Raw genomic sequence first — 17,833 nt, 5'->3', positions numbered from 1 at the left:
AAAAGTGTTCATGTGGCTAACTTCAGTTAGCTGTTGTTGAGCCAACTCAATATACACGTTTAGGTACGGTTACCCATATCTACATGATGGTATATTTCATTTGTGTGTAACAAGCTAAGACCATCTAAAGGTGGAGATATATTTTTTTGGTTTTAAGCAAACTTAGCTTGAATCTCAAATCAGGCATCTAACGGTGAATATTGGTTGCTTTGTTCCTAATCTATCAAACCCGGATTTGAAAACTATATAAGGGATAACTCTAGCAACTGGAAAACCTAATCCCCACACCTCCTGTGCGATACTAATTGCGACTAGAGGTGATTCTCCTTTAACCTATATTTTTCCCAAAACCATTATAGGTTAACGAATTAAAGACTTCTGAAGCCAGACCCAATTATTTTCTCTGTAGTTGCGTGTTCTGATCTTATTTGTTTTACCGTATTGAGTACTAGATTCTTTAAGATTTGATCGAGATTTATCTCTGATAGGTAAGATATAAAAAGTAATCACAAACCTCTTCGTATCATTCTTTGTGATTCCATAATAACTTGTTATACTACCATATAGTTAAGTTATTGTGAGGTGATTGATATTTCTAGGATGTTCTTCGAGAATATAAGACCGAACTATTAATTGGTTCATGTTCACCTTGATTTATCAAAATATGTAACAAAAAATTCGTAGGTAATTATTTGGGAGACATATTTATCTACCAAAATAGGCTTTTCAGTAGGAGACAAATTTCTTTATAAAGTCTTCGACTTTGGGTCGTAGCAACTTTTAGTTGTCGGTGAGATCAACTAAGGGAATCAAGTACTTAGAATCATGCTGGGATTCAGAGACGTTAGGAACGCGACTGTACCTTAATTGGTGTGAGACTTTATTAGGGCTCAACTACATTCCAGTCCAAAGTTATTAACTTGTGGTAGGCTAGTGTCTGTAGCGGCTTATTACAGTGTTGTGTTCAAATCTGGACTAGGTCCCGAGTTTTTTCTGCATTTGCGATTTCCTCGTTAACCAAACTTCTGGTGTCTGTGTTATTTCTTTTCCGCATTATATTTATATAATTGAAATATCACATGTTGTGTGTGAGTTCAATCAATTGGTAAATCCAACCTTTGGTTGTTGATTGAAGTTGATTGACACATGAATATTGGTTTTGGTACCGTTCAAGTTGTTTCTTATAATAATCAGGCTCACGGATTCATATTTGTTTAATTTGTTGATTACATTAAGAAACATAGATATAACTCTTGGATATATTTTCCTTAATTGAGCCCGACAGTCTAGTTGATCTCTTGGAATTATATTGGAGTTAGTCACTACACCAAATTCAGGGATTAACAACTTAGATTAGCAACATGTTATCAATTGTTGCGAATTTTCAGTTGCAAAAAAATCGCAACACTTACGGCTCGCAACTAAACCCACTTGTACGCGTGCGAAATACTAGTGTGGTTGGCTACACTTTGAAACTGACTCACTATTCAGCTCATTCAGATACTGAAAAGTCTGACTCGGTTATCTTATCTCTTTATTGTTACTATCGTCAATCATTTCATTCATTCTTTCTCTACCTCTTCTCTTTCTCATCCCCCTGTGAAACCAAATTGAAACCCTAATATTGAAGTTGGTTTTCCCCTTTCTGCTACCACTACCATCATGATCATCAACATCATAAACCCCCAAATCCTTTTCCCTCTATTCTTTCAAGGACCTAGAGATCTCTTTCTGTCTGCAGATATCCCTAAACTCAAAACCTAATGGTCATTGTCAGGAAGATTGTGTTCGATTCGAGTTTGATATCTACATCAAGGTGGATGAATCAGATGGATTTTGGATAGAAATTGAAATCCAAGAATTAGGGTTCTGTTCTGGTTCGATTTTGAAGAAGAGATAAAAGGAGATGTTATGATGGAATCGTAGATTGGTGCCGAGAAATCAAGATGAGAAGATGACATCGGTGTTGGAGGAGAAGCTCTGATGCAAACATAGAAGAATTACAGGCTTTGTGGTGTTGATTTTGTAGATCACTGGAAGTGATTGAAGTATGAATGGCAGTTCTAATAGGTTAAGGAGATTAGGGTTCACCCGATTTCAGTACACAGTTAGATTTACAAGGCTGTGAAGATAATGAAGTTGATATGGAGCAGGAATTGGTGGTATCTGATCTGATTCATGAAAATTCCGCTTTACTTTTGTTTTTAATTTTTCCAGTTAATCATGTATAGGATCTTTAAGTGATTGTTAATGGTTTTCTTTCTGTATTTTTATGTAGGAAAGACACTTACAACGTATTATAGGAGCTTGTGGATCTAGAAGAGGTGCTTTGATTTCGAACAACGAATACAGTTCTGTTCTTACAATGCTATTTGATTTCTGATTTTTTTTTTTGTTTCTATGGGGGTTAGTCTGAACTCATAAGAAGCAGATTGGGAATTTGGTGATTCATGGTGTTAGTCTGAACTCATAAGAAGATGAGAAGTTAGAGAAGGAGCTTATAAAGGAGAAGCATTTTTGGTGTAATGGATAAGTTTGAAGCCTGAAATTTTAAAGAACAAATTGGTATTCAGTTAGTGCTCTGTATGTCATAGTCTTCTCAAATGGTGATGATCATGGACAACCACCTTGTAGGGTGTTGGATCAAGTCGTAGGTAGCATAACCATATTAATATAATCTTTCCTTTTTCCGCCCCAATCATAAAGTCACCACGTTGACCGAAAAGACTCAGACAAGTCAACAATTTACAAAGAAAAAAATCAGAAATCAAATAGCATTGTAAGAACAGAACTGTATTCGTTGTTCGAAATACAGGGTATGACTGAGAGAAATTACATAATTTGCCAATTATCATCCCACTGGCACTATGGGGGTATAGCGAGGTATCAAACAAGAATGGAAAATTCTACCAGGAACACCTCCCTTTTTTTCAATTTCCTGCAAAATGGAAGCGTGGAAAAAAAAAACAGACATTTTTCCAACTCAGATGCGTTTGGCCATATTAGATAAAGCAAGAGAGAAACCCATTAAGGAAAATGATAGAAATACGAAGTAATGTCTTCGTTGAACCATGCACATGAGGATATCTTTCTCAAAAAGCATATATTTTTGGCGAAAATTCTTTGTTTTTTCTTTAATTACGAGTGTCTCAAAATATTGGTGCCCGAGAATGAAGCGATGGATACCAATTATGGATGTAAGGCTAAGAGTGGAGTCTCAATGAGTCCGGACTCTGGAGCGACCAAAGTCGGGTTTGTAATTGTATAATCCGTTTGGAGCTTTTTTTAAAATAATTTTTCTTCCTCGTTTCTCAAACAAAACCTTCTTTCTTCCTCTTTATGTTGATTTGTAGAGAAACCCCCTGAATTCCAGTTTCTTAAATTATTGGTGATGATCATGTGTTTGTGCTTGGATCAGAGATTGCATATTATACCGAGATGAAATAGAAGCAATAGATGGAGATGGAATCCATTTTGTTGCTTCTGCAGGGAGTGTTAGAGTATTCTGCAGGGAGTGTTAGAGTATGTTGATTGAGGAATTGGGAGTTATATTGATGTAAAAGATGGATTAGGTATGATATTAATTGGCGATGAAATTGAAATCCCAGTAATGGGTCCACCTTGGGAATATGTTTAACCATGTTATTTATTCATTAGATAAGGTGGCGTATTCCAGATGTTTTTTTTATAATAAATGATTTTGGGAAAGTAGATCAAACCAGACCGGGAGCTTTTTAATGAGAAGAGTGATGAAGAACATTCCCAAAAAAATCGATGATATGGTTGCTCATTTTGAACAATACACTCTGGGCCCTTAAATTCCAACCGTGGATTCAATGGAGCATGATGTGAATCTGGATGTTGCACCGGAGGCCTCTCATGATTTATCTAATGATGGGGATATGATGGAGAACACTGCTGGTCTCGGATATTCAGATATGAAATCTCAGGATTTGTTGGATTGTAAGGATCACGTAGAAAATGTGGTGGACCATCAAAGACTAAGTATCATGGACCTTTCATCTTCAAAGGCAGTATTTAGAGCCACTAGTTTATCAACTACGTCAAGTGACATATCCCCAATGGTAAGCAAGTTGTCCTCTTTAGGAAGCTGAATCCCACCAGTCTTGACAGTTCTGCTTTTGAGAACCCCAACACCAACAAGATCATCTCCGAACATCAAACCTTGATAGGCGATTCTCTATCATGTTGAATTTGGTTTGCTGCATTAGGTTGAATCCCGGAAGACCATCTTCCAATGTGGTTTGTTGGATCTATATAGATTGACATCTGATGGAACAAAACCAGCGTCGTCAACTGGAAATGACAACTCATGAGGGTCAGTTCTTATGGCCCCACTAATAGGCCTTCTTTGGAAGAAACTGGAGCTTGTGCCGATTGAATCTCCCCCATGAAGGATGACCCGAAAGAAGCTTTGTGATTTCAGGACTTATTATCATTGTGAACTTGAGAAACGCCTTGAGCCCTTGACTCAAATTATTCTATGTACTAATAGATCCTCCCTCGTAACCATGGAGACTTTGTGAGGATTGTAAAATATGGCACTGAATTATTGATGCTTGTGCTTTTCTGCAACATAGAAAGAATGTATTGGTATGCAACATTGTTGATCTCAGGTTTAACTTGACTAACTTTTGGATTCATACTGCCTCACCCTCGGATAGGGTGTTATGATTGCAACTTGTAATCAGGGACGGAGTCAGAAATTTCATACATGGGAGGCTGATTGACAAAATAAATTATATAGGGGGGCTTATTAGGAGATTTTTCTTTTAGTTAGTAAGAATTTTAAAGGATCACTAAGAAATTAAACTAAAACAGGGAGGCGGGGGCCACCCCTGAGATCTACATAGCTCCGTCCCTGCTTGTAGTCACTAACTTTAGAAAGAATCGACTATTCTTGATCATCCTCATATGTAAGTACTTGTGAAGCATGCATGCATCTTGATAAGCAAAGTTGTATACTGGATCACAGGTTTCTACAATAACTGTTGTTTCAGCAGATTAAAGATACCCATGAAGAGGTTGACTGCTCTTAGAAGAAACGATGATTGGATTTGGCTTTCTCATCGAACACTTCAGACACATGACATTAACCTTTATACCAGCCCTTTGCGGACGTGTTCGCTTCAAAAACACACGATTTAATCGGTATGGGCGGATTCGGTTTGATGGGTCGGTTTTTGTGCAATCTGGATACCACTGACCCGAGTTCGAAACTTGCCAAAACCGACCTATAATAAAAAAAGTCTCAGATTTTCTTTTTTCTATATAAAGTTAAACAATCAAAACTATCAGTGTTTACGGGTGGTTTTGATCGGTTTTAACATCAAACTATAAACCATATACCAACCCTCTACGGATGGGTTCGGTTTAAAAACCCACAGTTTCAATGGCTACGTGCAGGTTTGGTTTGATGTTCTTGTGCAACTCAAATCAAAATACCATTTGACCAAAGTTCGAAACTTGCCACAACTAAGGCTGAACATGGTTTAGGTTTTCCGCAGGAACCGAACCGAACCAGACCAATTAGGAATAAACCAAACCGAACCATTTACTAATGGATTGGTTATGGTGTAAAAAGTGGAAAACCGATAGTGTTGGTTTTGATTTGGTTTGACCTCTAAAACCGAACCAAAAACCATTGAAAAACCGATTAATTTTTAAACTTAGTTTCTACCTTGATTTACAAGTATTAGATTATACCCATTGATTTAGAAGATAAATAAAAACCCTAAATCTAATATTTCATTATGATACTCTCCCTCTTTCTCTTTCTCCTTCTCTCAGTCGCCTCCCTTCTCCACCCCTAACTACAACAGCCACTACTGCTATTATCGGCAGTAACTAAATTAAGATATATTATATATCTTCTTTTGATCTCTAGATTTAGAGTAAGTTTTAACTATTCTTGATATTTTTTTTATTTATTTTTTTTGTCTGTAAATTTATAAAAAATCTAGGTTTAGATTTGGAAACCGAAACCGGTTAGAACCATTTGGAAACCGAACCAATAATTAATTGATTGGTTTGGTTTAGATTTTAGAAACCGAGAGTATTGGTTTCGGTTTTGGTTTGGCTAGAAACCGAACCAAAACCCACCATGAACAACCCTAGCCACAACCAACCGATAAAAACAAAAGTCAAAATAAGTCAACAACGCTGACTTTTTCGGATTCTCTTTTTTCGATATATACGTGTTTCATATCTAAATACCGATGATCATTCACACCTGTCGTAGCCTCTCATCTTCAATGTCCCAGCAGAGTCTGAAGATTTCTTCTTCTACCCCTTTTCCAATTCCTTCCTCTTCCCTTTCGAATTCAACAAACAAGATGAAAATGGTGGAAATCAACGAAGAAGAGAAGAAGATTGAAATTGAAGAGGAGGAGATATACAGAAACAAAATTGGGGATTGCTTTAATGGAGTTTCTAGGGTTTTTTTGAAGCCTGTTGTTGCTGGAGCGTTAGATTTTGGGTCTATTCACTTATTGAAGACCAATATTGCATTTGAGAAGATGGATCAGGGTTTGGTTAAGATGGATCAGGGTTTGTTGAAGATAGATAAGGGCTTAGAGATAATGAATCATACCAAGAATTCCTTTGATTTAGCTGTTGGATGTGTTGCTGTGTGCGCTTTAACATATGTGGTAACAACCCTTGTGAGAGGAAATAGATGATTATCAGATTATGAATAGCATAGTTAGGGTTTGGGTTTCACCATTTTGTAAGGGAAAGATCATTAGGGCTATTCAAGGTTAGGGTTTAGGTTTTTCTTTATTGTTATTGAAAAGAAAAGGAAGTTAGAATTGCTGAGCTAGGGTTCATGGGGATTATGTTGTAAGTATGACTCAAATGACATGACAGATATGAAAGTTTAATGAAAAGGAAAAGTTATTAGTATTATCTTAATTTGCAGTGTCTTTGATATATTCTTTGTTTTGCAATTTATTTTTTAGAATTCGTAATGTTGGTAATGAAATTGGGGATACTTGAAAGCTGAAACAGAATTTGCAGTGCAATCTTTATCTTTGTTCTTACTATTTGCTAGGGACTAGCCATTTGGAACCTTATTCTTAGCATGTTTTAGAGTAAACTAAGTTGGAATGGTATTTCCATTTGTTGCTTATAAGCTGAAATTCATGTTCTTCATGATGGAATATAATGATTTAAAGCCTCGAGTGGAGGAAGATATTGTTAGAAGGTATGCAGTTAATGTGGTTTCATTTTTCGCTCAAGTGTTGTTTTGCTTTGAACACATTGCTCGCTTTAATGACATTGTGTACATCTCTATGCAGTGCTGTTGTTGAAGGATATTGAAGATGATATACATAAGCTACTTCTTGATTTTGATGTAGAGGAGCACATTGAAGATGATTGACATTAGCCCAAACATGTCAGTTCGAGATTTTCCGAATGAAGATTTGCGTTCTCGTAAAATTGAAGCTGTGAATGCTGCTGTTAGAGCTAAGGCTCACTGTATTATTCATCTCGAATCATATGAGGAAAGCAGTTTGTTGGGTGATTACCCAGGTTATAGCTAAGCAAATCCTCGACAGCAGAGTGTTTCTTAAGTTAAAGTCGATATTTACACGAATAAGGGGATGTTTAGAGCTGCAGCTCTTAGTGGAACTTTTTTTTGGAATGTACAAGGCTTTTGAGTGACGTGATGGTGACAGTCTGGAAGTATCTTGGAAAAGGTATAAGAAGAGCTCTTAAAGGAATTAATAAAAAGATCTCTGAAGCTCTCCATGGTATTAATCCAACACTGGTCCCAAATTGGCCAGGCTATGATGATGGACTTGGACAAGACTGAAAATGAGGGTGAACGTGGCACAAATGCTATAGTAGCTGGTTTGATGGTTATTCCTGTCCCTATCTTCACAAAGAAACTTCCTGTTGGGGCAAAATCATTCAAGGAGGCAGTGCAAACCAGCTTACAGTGAGGTATAAGATAGCAATGGATGTTGTGGCTACTGGTTTTTGCATAGGTACAGTATGATTCAGATTACAATTATCCCTATAAATCGGGGCAGAATTTCAAGACAGCTGAAGATATGGCCGAGATATGCACCAAACTCCATATGGTTTACTGAATTGTGTCTATTGAGGATCCTAATGATGCTGTGACAAAGATGGTTGGAAACATACAGAGTCACTTACAAGCCTAGGGATTTGCCAGGTTGTTGGAGTCTTGGAGATGACTTGTTGATGTCAAATCTGAAGCGTACTGAGAAAGCAATAGATGAAATCACTTGCAACGTGCTCGTCTTAACGGTGAATCAGATTGGGACCGCTACAGAAACCATCGAGGCTGTGTAGGCAGCTAAGATTGCCAACTGGGGAGTAGTCACTACCCATAGATGTGGAGAGACTGAAGTTCCCTTCGAAGCTGATTTAGCTGTGGCCTGCCCACTAGTCAGATCACCTAGCCAGGGTGAACAGCTTGCAAAATATAACCAGTTGCTTCGGAAAGAGCTAGGTGACTAAGCAGTTAAGGCTGGCGAAAATTGGAGACTCGAATAACTTTTCTAGTGACATCATCTTTCCTTTATTCTTATCGATTGTCACCCGCTGGGGGATCAAGAGAACAACTTATGATGCACATCCTGCTCAGTTGATATGATTGATAAACTTGAGTTTGTTAGTAGGTGGGGTGCTGTATTCTTTTTTCTGTAGGATGGTCGTTAAGAGTGGAAAACAATCCTCGGCTGGATGAGGTTGGTTGTTATCTGGGCATGCAAGGATAGTAGAAGTCACAAATAACAGATAAACAGAAGCAGAACTGCAGTACCTTTTGCCTTTTCAATACTGGCCCTACTTTTGGTATTTTTTTCTTATAAAAAGAAGAAGAAGAACATGTTAATGAAGGCAATAAAAGCAATGAGAGTAATGGAGGGAGGAGATGCAGTATTCGGTGTAGGCACTGTATGAACTAGAATGTGCAGGTAGATTCCAAACTCTGCTTTATTTATTTTCCTCTTTGTAAATATGAAGTTCCTTTTTTAGCTTTTTGTCTCATATTTATCCCGTGGCTATCACATTAGTAGTAAATGGTTCATGAAAACCCATTTCACGTGTGGCCATATTAGGTACAAAAGCAAGTGCAACCACTACAATCGTGACATTTCATCTTAATTGCACACCTGCTTACGATTGAAAAGATGGCACCACCAGCGAGATGTCTTATAATGTAGGTTATATGTGGGATTACAGAATGATAGTACAGAACATCCTCTTCTTTGGTGTTGCTAACTGCTGGCTTTCTGATTGTTAACATAGAATTGGGCCATTCAAAACTTTAATTATTTGTAGCTACTGCTAATATACAACAGCCAATTCTGGATATTAGATCGAGTACCAATTGTGTTCTGGCACAGTAACTTAGCTTAGCTCCGGGAGGCTTTTCTTAAATGACTTCATATATTTAAAGCCACGTAGCAACTATCCACAGTCAAATTTTTGTAGTTTAGCAATAACTATTTCTGTGTGGTTCATCGATCATTCCCTTTTAAAAAAATTTAAAGAAAAAGGCAGTTGGTGTTAGTAAGAAAAAAATAAAGGTAATGACATGAATTGTTCTGGGGAAGGTTTTGGGTTCTGGAAAGGGTATTAGTGAAGAATATGTCCCACTCAGCTCCCTTGCTTGGTTGTTTTGAGAGTTGAAGTCTTATACTATTTGACAACTATGAACTCACTTCATTAGTTTTAACCTATCATCTGAAGATCTGTCTAGTACATTCTGTAAGGTCTGCTCTCAATAGTGATTTAGGAGCAGGGGATATGATCCCATCCCGGCCTTAGGTCTATCTTGAGTCATGGTTTCTCTGTTCAGAGTGTTTTCGACTTTCTTCAATAGCAAGCCTCCCTTTTCTTGATTCTTTGCTCATTCTTCTTCCATGTTAATCTGTTATGTGGATATAACTGATTTCCATCAAAGGACCACCTGGTTATCTGCTATTGAAACTGTAGAGCGGAGTAGTCAATAAGAAACGTCCTAACATAACCGAATGTGCTAAAGTGAAATTGTGTCCTCCCAGTTCTTTGCATGTACCAGTATAAGATATAGAGAAATGGTTTGTGACAGGAACTTCCTGCTCCTGTTGTTGCAGTTGCTTTGCCTCTCCATCATTTGTTATAGTGTGATTGATTAGTTTCCTAATCTCTCACCACAACCTTTTGTTTCAACCACTCTCGACCCAAATTCCTGTTACTTGTATGTTTAAATATGTCGGTTAAGATCACTCCAAAATAACTTTAGGACTCTTATTGGCAGAATCATTTTCTTGGCTCTATTTCGTATATTTACTAATAAAATTCTCCTAGTGAAATAAAACTTGGGCCAGTCTTATGTCAGAAGCAGATGGTGTGGGGAAGACCTGTTGCCTGCTAAAAGTTGGGCCAGTCTTTATGATTGTGTGCTACAGAACAAATCCTGGCCTTGAAGGGTAGTCTATGTATCTAATGGTTTAACATTAAATGGTCACTCTAACAGGGATTATTTGGACATGATTTTCCATACTGCTCTTGGTCTCTGCATTGCTTCTTATGACTTCCTATTCTGTTAGGGAAGGTGGATTGCTTCCATCCTTGAACCCCTGCGTGTTTGCAGTGAAATGAATTAAGGCTTTTTTTCTATAATAGGAACTCGTTTATTGTAGGTCTTCTATTGTATAGTTTATCTTTTTTGTTTTTCTGGGAAAAGAAACAAGCTGTTTAATCTTCCTCTGGCTCCACTGGCTTTCTCAGACTTTGGGTTGCTGGCGAAGATAAAGCAATTACAGGACTTATTATCATTGTGAACTTGAGAAACGCCTTGAGCCCTTGACTCGAATTATTCTATGTACTAATAGATCCTCCCTCGTAACCATGGAGACTTTGTGAGGATTGTAAAATATGGCACTGAATTATTGATGCTTGTGCTTTTCTGCAACATAGAAAGAATGTATTGGTATGCAACATTGTTGATCTCAGGTTTAACTTGACTAACTTTTGGATTCATACTGCCTCACGCTCGGATAGGGTGTTATGATTGCAACTTGTAATCAGGGACGGAGTCAGAAATTTCATACAGAGGAGGTTGATTGACAAAATAAATTATTTAGGGGGGTTTATTAGGAGATTTTTCTTTTAGTTAGTAAGAATTTTAAAGGATCACTAAGAAATTAAACTAAAACAGGGAGGTGGGGGCCATCCCTGAGATCTACATAGCTCCGTCCCTGCTTGTAGTCACTAACTTTAGAAAGAATCGACTATTCTTGATCATCCTCATATGTAAGTACTTGTGAAGCATGCATGCATCTTGATAAGCAGAGTTGTATACTGGATCACAGGTTTCTACAATAACTGTTGTTTCAGCAGATTAAAGATACCCATGAAGAGGTTGACTGCTCTCAGAAGAAACGATGATTGGATTTGGCTTTCTCATCGAACACTTCAGACAAATGACATTAACCTTTATACCAGCCCTCTGCGGACGGGTTCGCTTCAAAAACACACGATTTAATCGGTATGGGCGGATTCGGTTTGATGGGTCGGTTTTTGTGCAATCTGGATACCACTGACCCGAGTTCGAAACTTGTCAAAACCGACCTATAATAAAAAAAGTCTCAGATTTTCTTTTTTCTATATAAAGTTAAACAATCAAAACTATCGGTGTTTACGGGTGGTTTTGATCGGTTTTAACATCAAACTATAAACCATATACCAACCCTCTACGGATGGGTTCGGTTTAAAAACCCACAGTTTCAATGGCTACATGCAGGTTTGGTTCGAAACTTGCCACAACTAAGGCTGAACATGGTTTCGGTTTTCCGCTGGAACCGGACCGAACCAGACCAATTAGGAATAAACCAAACCGAACTATTTACTAATGGATTGGTTATGGTGTAGAAAGTGGAAAACCGATAGTGTTGGTTTTGATTTGGTTTGACCTCTAAAGCCGAACCAAAAACCATTGGAAAACCGATTAATTTTTAAACTTAGTTTCTACCTTGATTTACAAGTATTAGATTATAACCATTGATTTAGAAGATAAATAGAAACCCTAAATCTAATATTTCATTATGATACTCTCCCTCTTTCTCTTTCTCCTTCTCTCAGTCGCCTCCCTTCTCCATCCCTAACTACAACAGCCACTACTGCTATTATCGGCAGTAACTAAATTAAGATATATTATATATCTTCTTTTGATCTCTAGATTTAGAGTAAGTTTTAACTATTCTTGATATTTTATTTATTTATTTTTTTTGTTTGTAAATTTGTAAAAAATCTAGGTTTAGATTTGGAAACCGAAACCGGTTGGAACCATTTGGAAACCGAACCAATATTAATTGATTGGTTTGGTTTAGATTTTAGAAACCGAGAGTATTGGTTTCGGTTTTGGTTTGGCTAGAAACCGAACCAAAACCGACCATGAACAACCCTAGCCACAACCAACCGATAAAAACAAAAGTCAAAATAAGTCAACAACGCTGACTTTTTCGGATTCTCTTTTTTCGATATATACGTGTTTCATATCTAAATACCGATGATCATTCACACCTGTCGTAGCCTCTCATCTTCAATGTCCCAGCGGAGTCTGAAGATTTCTTCTTCTACCCTTTTTCCAATTCCTTCCTCTTCCCTTTCGAATTCAACAAACAAGATGAAAATGGTGAAAATCAACGAAGAAGAGAAGAAGATTGAAATTGAAGAGGAGGAGATATACAGAAACAAAATTGGGGATTGCTTTAATGGAGTTTCTAGGGTTTTTTTGAAGCCTGTTGTTGCTGGAGCGTTAGATTTTGGGTCTATTCACTTATTGAAGACCAATATTGCATTTGAGAAGATGGATCAGGGTTTGGTTAAGATGGATCAGGGTTTGTTGAAGATAGATGAGGGTTTGTTGAAGATAGATAAGGGCTTAGAGATAATGAATCATACCAAGAATTCCTTTGATTTAGCTGTTGGATGTGTTGCTGTGTGCACTTTAACATATGTGGTAACAACCCTTGTGAGAGGAAATAGATGATTATCAGATTATGAATAGCATAGTTAGGGTTTGGGTTTCACCATTTTGTAAGGGAAAGATCATTAGGGCTATTCAAGGTTAGGGTTTAGGTTTTTCTTTATTGTTATTGAAAAGAAAAGGAAGTTAGAATTGCTGAGCTAGGGTTCATGGGGATTATGTTGTAAGTATGACTCAAATGACATGACAGATATGAAAGTTTAATGAAAAGGAAAAGTTATTAGTATTATCTTAATTTGCAGTGTCTTTGATATATTCTTTGTTTTGCAATTTATTTTTTACAATTCGTAATGTTGGTAATGAAATTGGGGATACTTGAAAGCTGAAACAGAATTTGCAGTGCAATCTTTATCTTTGTTCTTACTATTTGCTAGGGACTAGCCATTTGGAACCTTATTCTTAGCATGTTTTAGAGTAAACTAAGTTGGAATGGTATTTCCATTTGTTGCTTATAAGCTGAAATTCATGTTCTTCATGATGGAATATAATGATTTAAAGCCTCGAGTGGAGGAAGATATTGTTAGAAGGTATGCAGTTAATGTGGTTTCATTTTTCGCTCAAGTGTTGTTTTGCTTTGAACACATTGCTCGCTTTAATGACATTGTGTACATCTCTATGCAGTGCTGTTGTTGAAGGATATTGAAGATGATATACATAAGCTACTTCTTGATTTTGATGTAGAGGAGCACATTGAAGATGATTGACATTAGCCCAAACATGTCAGTTCGAGATTTTCCGAATGAAGATTTGCGTTCTCGTAAAATTGAAGCTGTGAATGCTGCTGTTAGAGCTAAGGCTCACTGTATTATTCATCTCGAATCATATGAGGAAAACAGTTTGTTGGGTGATTACCCAGGTTATAGCTAGCCAAATCCTCGACAGCAGAGGGTTTCTTAAGTTAAAGTCGATATTTACACGAATAAGGGGATGTTTAGAGCTGCAGCTCCTAGTGGAACTTTTTTTTGGAATGTACAAGGCTTTTGAGTGACGTGATGGTGGCAGTCTGGAAGTATCTTGGAAAAGGTATAAGAAGAGCTGTTAAAAGCATTAATAAAAAGATCTCTGAAGCTCTCCATGGTATTAATCCAACACTGGTCCCAAATTGGCCAGGCTATGATGATGGACTTGGACAAGACTGAAAATGAGGGTGAACGTGGCACAAATGCTATAGTAGCTGTTTTGATGGTTATTCCTGTCCCTACCTTCACAAAGAAACTTCCTGTTGGGGCAAAATCGTTCAAGGAGGCAGTGCAAACCAGCTTACAGTGAGGTATAAGATAGTAATGGATGTTGTGGCTACTGGTTTTTGCATAGGTACAGAGTATGATTCAGATTACAATTATCCCTATAAATCGGGGCAGAATTTCAAGACAGCTGAAGATATGGCCGAGATATGCACCAAACTCCGTATGGTTTACTGAATTGTGTCTATTGAGGATTCTAATGATGCTGTGACAAAGATGGTTGGAAACATACAGAGTCACTTACAAGCCTAGGGATTTGCCAGGTTGTTGGAGTCTTGGAGATGACTTGTTGATGTCAAATCTGAAGCGTACTGAGAAAGCAATAGATGAAATCACTTGCAACGTGCTCGTCTTAACGGTGAATCAGATTGGGACCGCTACAGAAACCATCGAGGCTGTGTAGGCAGCTAAGATTGCCAACTGGGGAGTAGTCACTACCCATAGATGTGGAGAGACTGAAGTTCCCTTCGAAGCTGATTTAGCTGTGGCCTCCCCACTAGTCAGATCACCTAGCCAGGGTGAACAGCTTGCAAAATATAACCAGTTGCTTCGGAAAGAGCTAGGTGACTAAGCAGTTAAGGCTGGCGAAAATTGGAGACTCGAATAACTTTTCTAGTGACATCATCTTTCCTTTATTCTTATCGATTGTCACCCGCTGGGGGATCAAGAGAACAACTTATGATGCACATCCTGCTCAGTTGATATGATTGATAAACTTGAGTTTGTTAGTAGGTAGGGTGCTGTATTCTTTTTTCTGTAGGATGGTCGTTAAGAGTGGAAAACAATCCTCGGCTGGATGAGGTTGGTTGTTATCTGGGCATGCAAGGATAGAAGTCACAAATAACAAATAAACAGAAGCAGAACTGCAGTACCTTTTGCCTTTTCAATACTGGCCCTACTTTTGGTATTTTTTTCTTATAAAAAGAAGAAGAAGAACATGTTAATGAAGGCAATAAAAGCAATGGGAGTAATGGAGAGAGGAGATGCAGTATTCGGTGTAGGCACCGTATGAACTAGAATGTGCAGGTAGATTCCAAACTCTGCTTTATTTATTTCCTCTTTGTAAATATGAAGTTCCTTTTTTAGCTTTTTGTCTCATATTTATCCCGTGGCTATCATATTAGTAGTAAATGGTTCATGAAAACCCATTTCACGTGTGGCCATACTAGGTACAAAAGCAAGTGCAACCACTACAATCGTGACATTTCATCTTAATTGCACACCTGCTTACGATTGAAAAGATGGCACCACCAGTGAGATGTCTTATAATGTAGGTTCTATGTGGGATTACAGAATGATAGTACAGAACATCCTCTTCTTTGGTGTTGCTAACTGCTGGCTTTCTGTTTGTTAACATAGAATTGGGCCATTCAAAACTTTAATTATTTGTAGCTACTGCTAATATACAACAGCCAATTCTGGATATTAGATCGAGTACCAATTGTGTTCTGGCACAGTAACTTAGCTTAGCTCCTGGAGGCTTTTCTTAAATGACTTCATTAATTTAGGAGCAGGGGATATGATCCCATCCCGGCCTTAGTTCTATCTTGAGTCATGGTTTCTCTGTTCAGAGTGTTTTCTACTTTCTTCAATAGCAAGCCTCCCTTTTCTTGATTCTTTGCTCATTCTTCTTCCATGTTAATCTGTTGTGGATATAACTGATTTCCATCAAAGGACCACCTGGTTATCTGCTATTGAAACTGTAGAGTGGAGTAGCCAATAAGAAACGTCCTAACATAACCGAATGTGCTAAAGTGAAATCGTGTCCTCCCAGTTCTTTGCATGTACCAGTATAAGATATAGAGAAATGGTTTGTGACAGGAACTTCCTGCTCCTGTTGTTGCAGTTGCTTTGCCTCTCCATCATTTGTTATTGTGTGATTGATTAGTTTCCTAATCTCTCACCACAACCTTTTGTTTCAACCACTCTCGACCCAAATTCCTGTTACTTGTATGTTTAAATATGTCGGTTAAGATCACTCCAAAATAACTTTAGGACTCTTATTGGCAGAATCATTTTCTTGGCTCTATTTCGTATATTTACTAATAAAATTCTCCTAGTGAAATAAAACTTGGGCCAGTCTTATGTCAGAAGCAGATGGTGTGGGGAAGACCTGTTGCCTGCTAAAAGTTGGGCCAGTCTTTATGATTGTGTGCTACAGAACAAATCCTGGCCTTGAAGGGTAGTCATGTATCTAATGGTTTAACATTAAATGGTCACTCTAACAGGGATTATTTGGACATGATTTTCCATACTGCTCTTGGTCTCTGCATTGCTTCTTATGACTTTCTATTCTGTTAGGGAAGGTGGATTGCTTCCATCCTTGAACCCCTGCGTGTTTGCAGTGAAATGAATTAAGGCTTTTTTTCTATAATAGGAACTCGTTTATTGTAGGTCTTCTATTGTATAATTTATCTTTTTTGTTTTTCTGGGAAAATGAAACAAGCTGTTTAATCTTCCTTTGGCTCCACTGGCTTTCTCAGACTTTGGGTTGCTGGCGAAGATAAAGTAATTACAGGACTACCCCAAGGCTCTCTGAAAGGCTTACTGCCCCCTCTGGATGCTAAAGACCATTCAATTAGTCCGAGAATGAGTTTGACTTCAACAGTCTTGAGAAGTACACACCTCATTGACTTGGTCCGTTTTGTTTACTGCAGAAGAATCATGTACAAGCCTGTTTCGCTGGATGTGCACTTGAGCCATGAACTGGTAAGGCTTTATAACTCCTTCAGATACATATATGGCTATATGGAAACTGGCAGTTAATAACTGATATATCTGATTATATAGAGTTTCTCTTGCAACATTTTCCCTAACATGAACTTCTATATCCACACACTTATCTTGAAAATTGTTATCCGCATGAAATACACTGTCGCATCACTTTTAGTATTTTTCATTTGAAGGGAGGATTTCATTGATATTAAGAAGCTGTTACAAAAGCATTATTCTCTAGCAATACAGAGTTAAGATACACAGGAAAGCTCATGGATCCTTCATAGTCTGTACCTTTAGTTCTAATGCTTCTGGCCAAAACACCTACAGCTCTATTAAAAAGTCTCTTTACATATAAACAATTCCAGCTATCAAAATACTAAAGAAGCTGCTGCATTTATAATATAACTCCTTGGTTCCTCTAGTGTACTCGTATCTCTTTTAGTAATTTAACTGCCATCTATGTCCTTAACTTCTTATTTTCCTTTTAGTATTTTTAACTGTGATCTATTTTCTAGACTTTTTATTTTCCTTTTTGTATTTTAAACTGCGATCTATTTCCTTGACTTCTTATTTTCTCAGGATTACATATTATTTGGAGATGAGGAATACCTATTTCTGTTCCAAGAGGCTTATGGTCTGCGATACATGATGTCAGGAGTTGACTGAGATATTGGCTGTATGAAGTAAAGCTACCAGAGATTTAAGGTCAGGTCTTCATGTTATTCACTGCTACAGTCTGCTAGTTCTACTTGAAAGTTTAGTGGTGCTTACAAGGTGTGGAACGCCGTGTCCTATGTATTGTATCAACCGCGAGGGAATGCTTTTCTTTTTCTTGAAACAA

General features: G+C 37.6%; 1 long non-coding RNA gene and 2 pseudogenes across 1 annotated transcript; all 3 read left to right on the top strand.

Moving 5' to 3' along the window:
* The first annotated feature begins 1,588 nt into the window (after positions 1-1,588).
* LOC113314143 lies at positions 1,589-3,713 on the top strand. The gene is made up of 3 exons (XR_003342300.1): positions 1,589-2,162; positions 2,279-2,324; positions 2,816-3,713. It is a non-coding gene; the product is annotated as an uncharacterized LOC113314143 (long non-coding RNA).
* Positions 3,714-6,258: 2,545 nt separating this feature from the next.
* On the top strand, positions 6,259-9,184 carry LOC113309324 (annotated as a pseudogene).
* Positions 9,185-12,569: 3,385 nt separating this feature from the next.
* LOC113307892 lies at positions 12,570-17,833 on the top strand (annotated as a pseudogene).

Source organism: Papaver somniferum, chromosome 9 (genome assembly GCF_003573695.1).
Source record: "Papaver somniferum cultivar HN1 chromosome 9, ASM357369v1, whole genome shotgun sequence".
Lineage (NCBI taxonomy): Eukaryota > Viridiplantae > Streptophyta > Magnoliopsida > Ranunculales > Papaveraceae > Papaver > Papaver somniferum.
The sequence above is the reverse complement of the archived record's forward strand: the minus strand, read 5'-3'. Positions and strand labels throughout refer to the sequence as shown.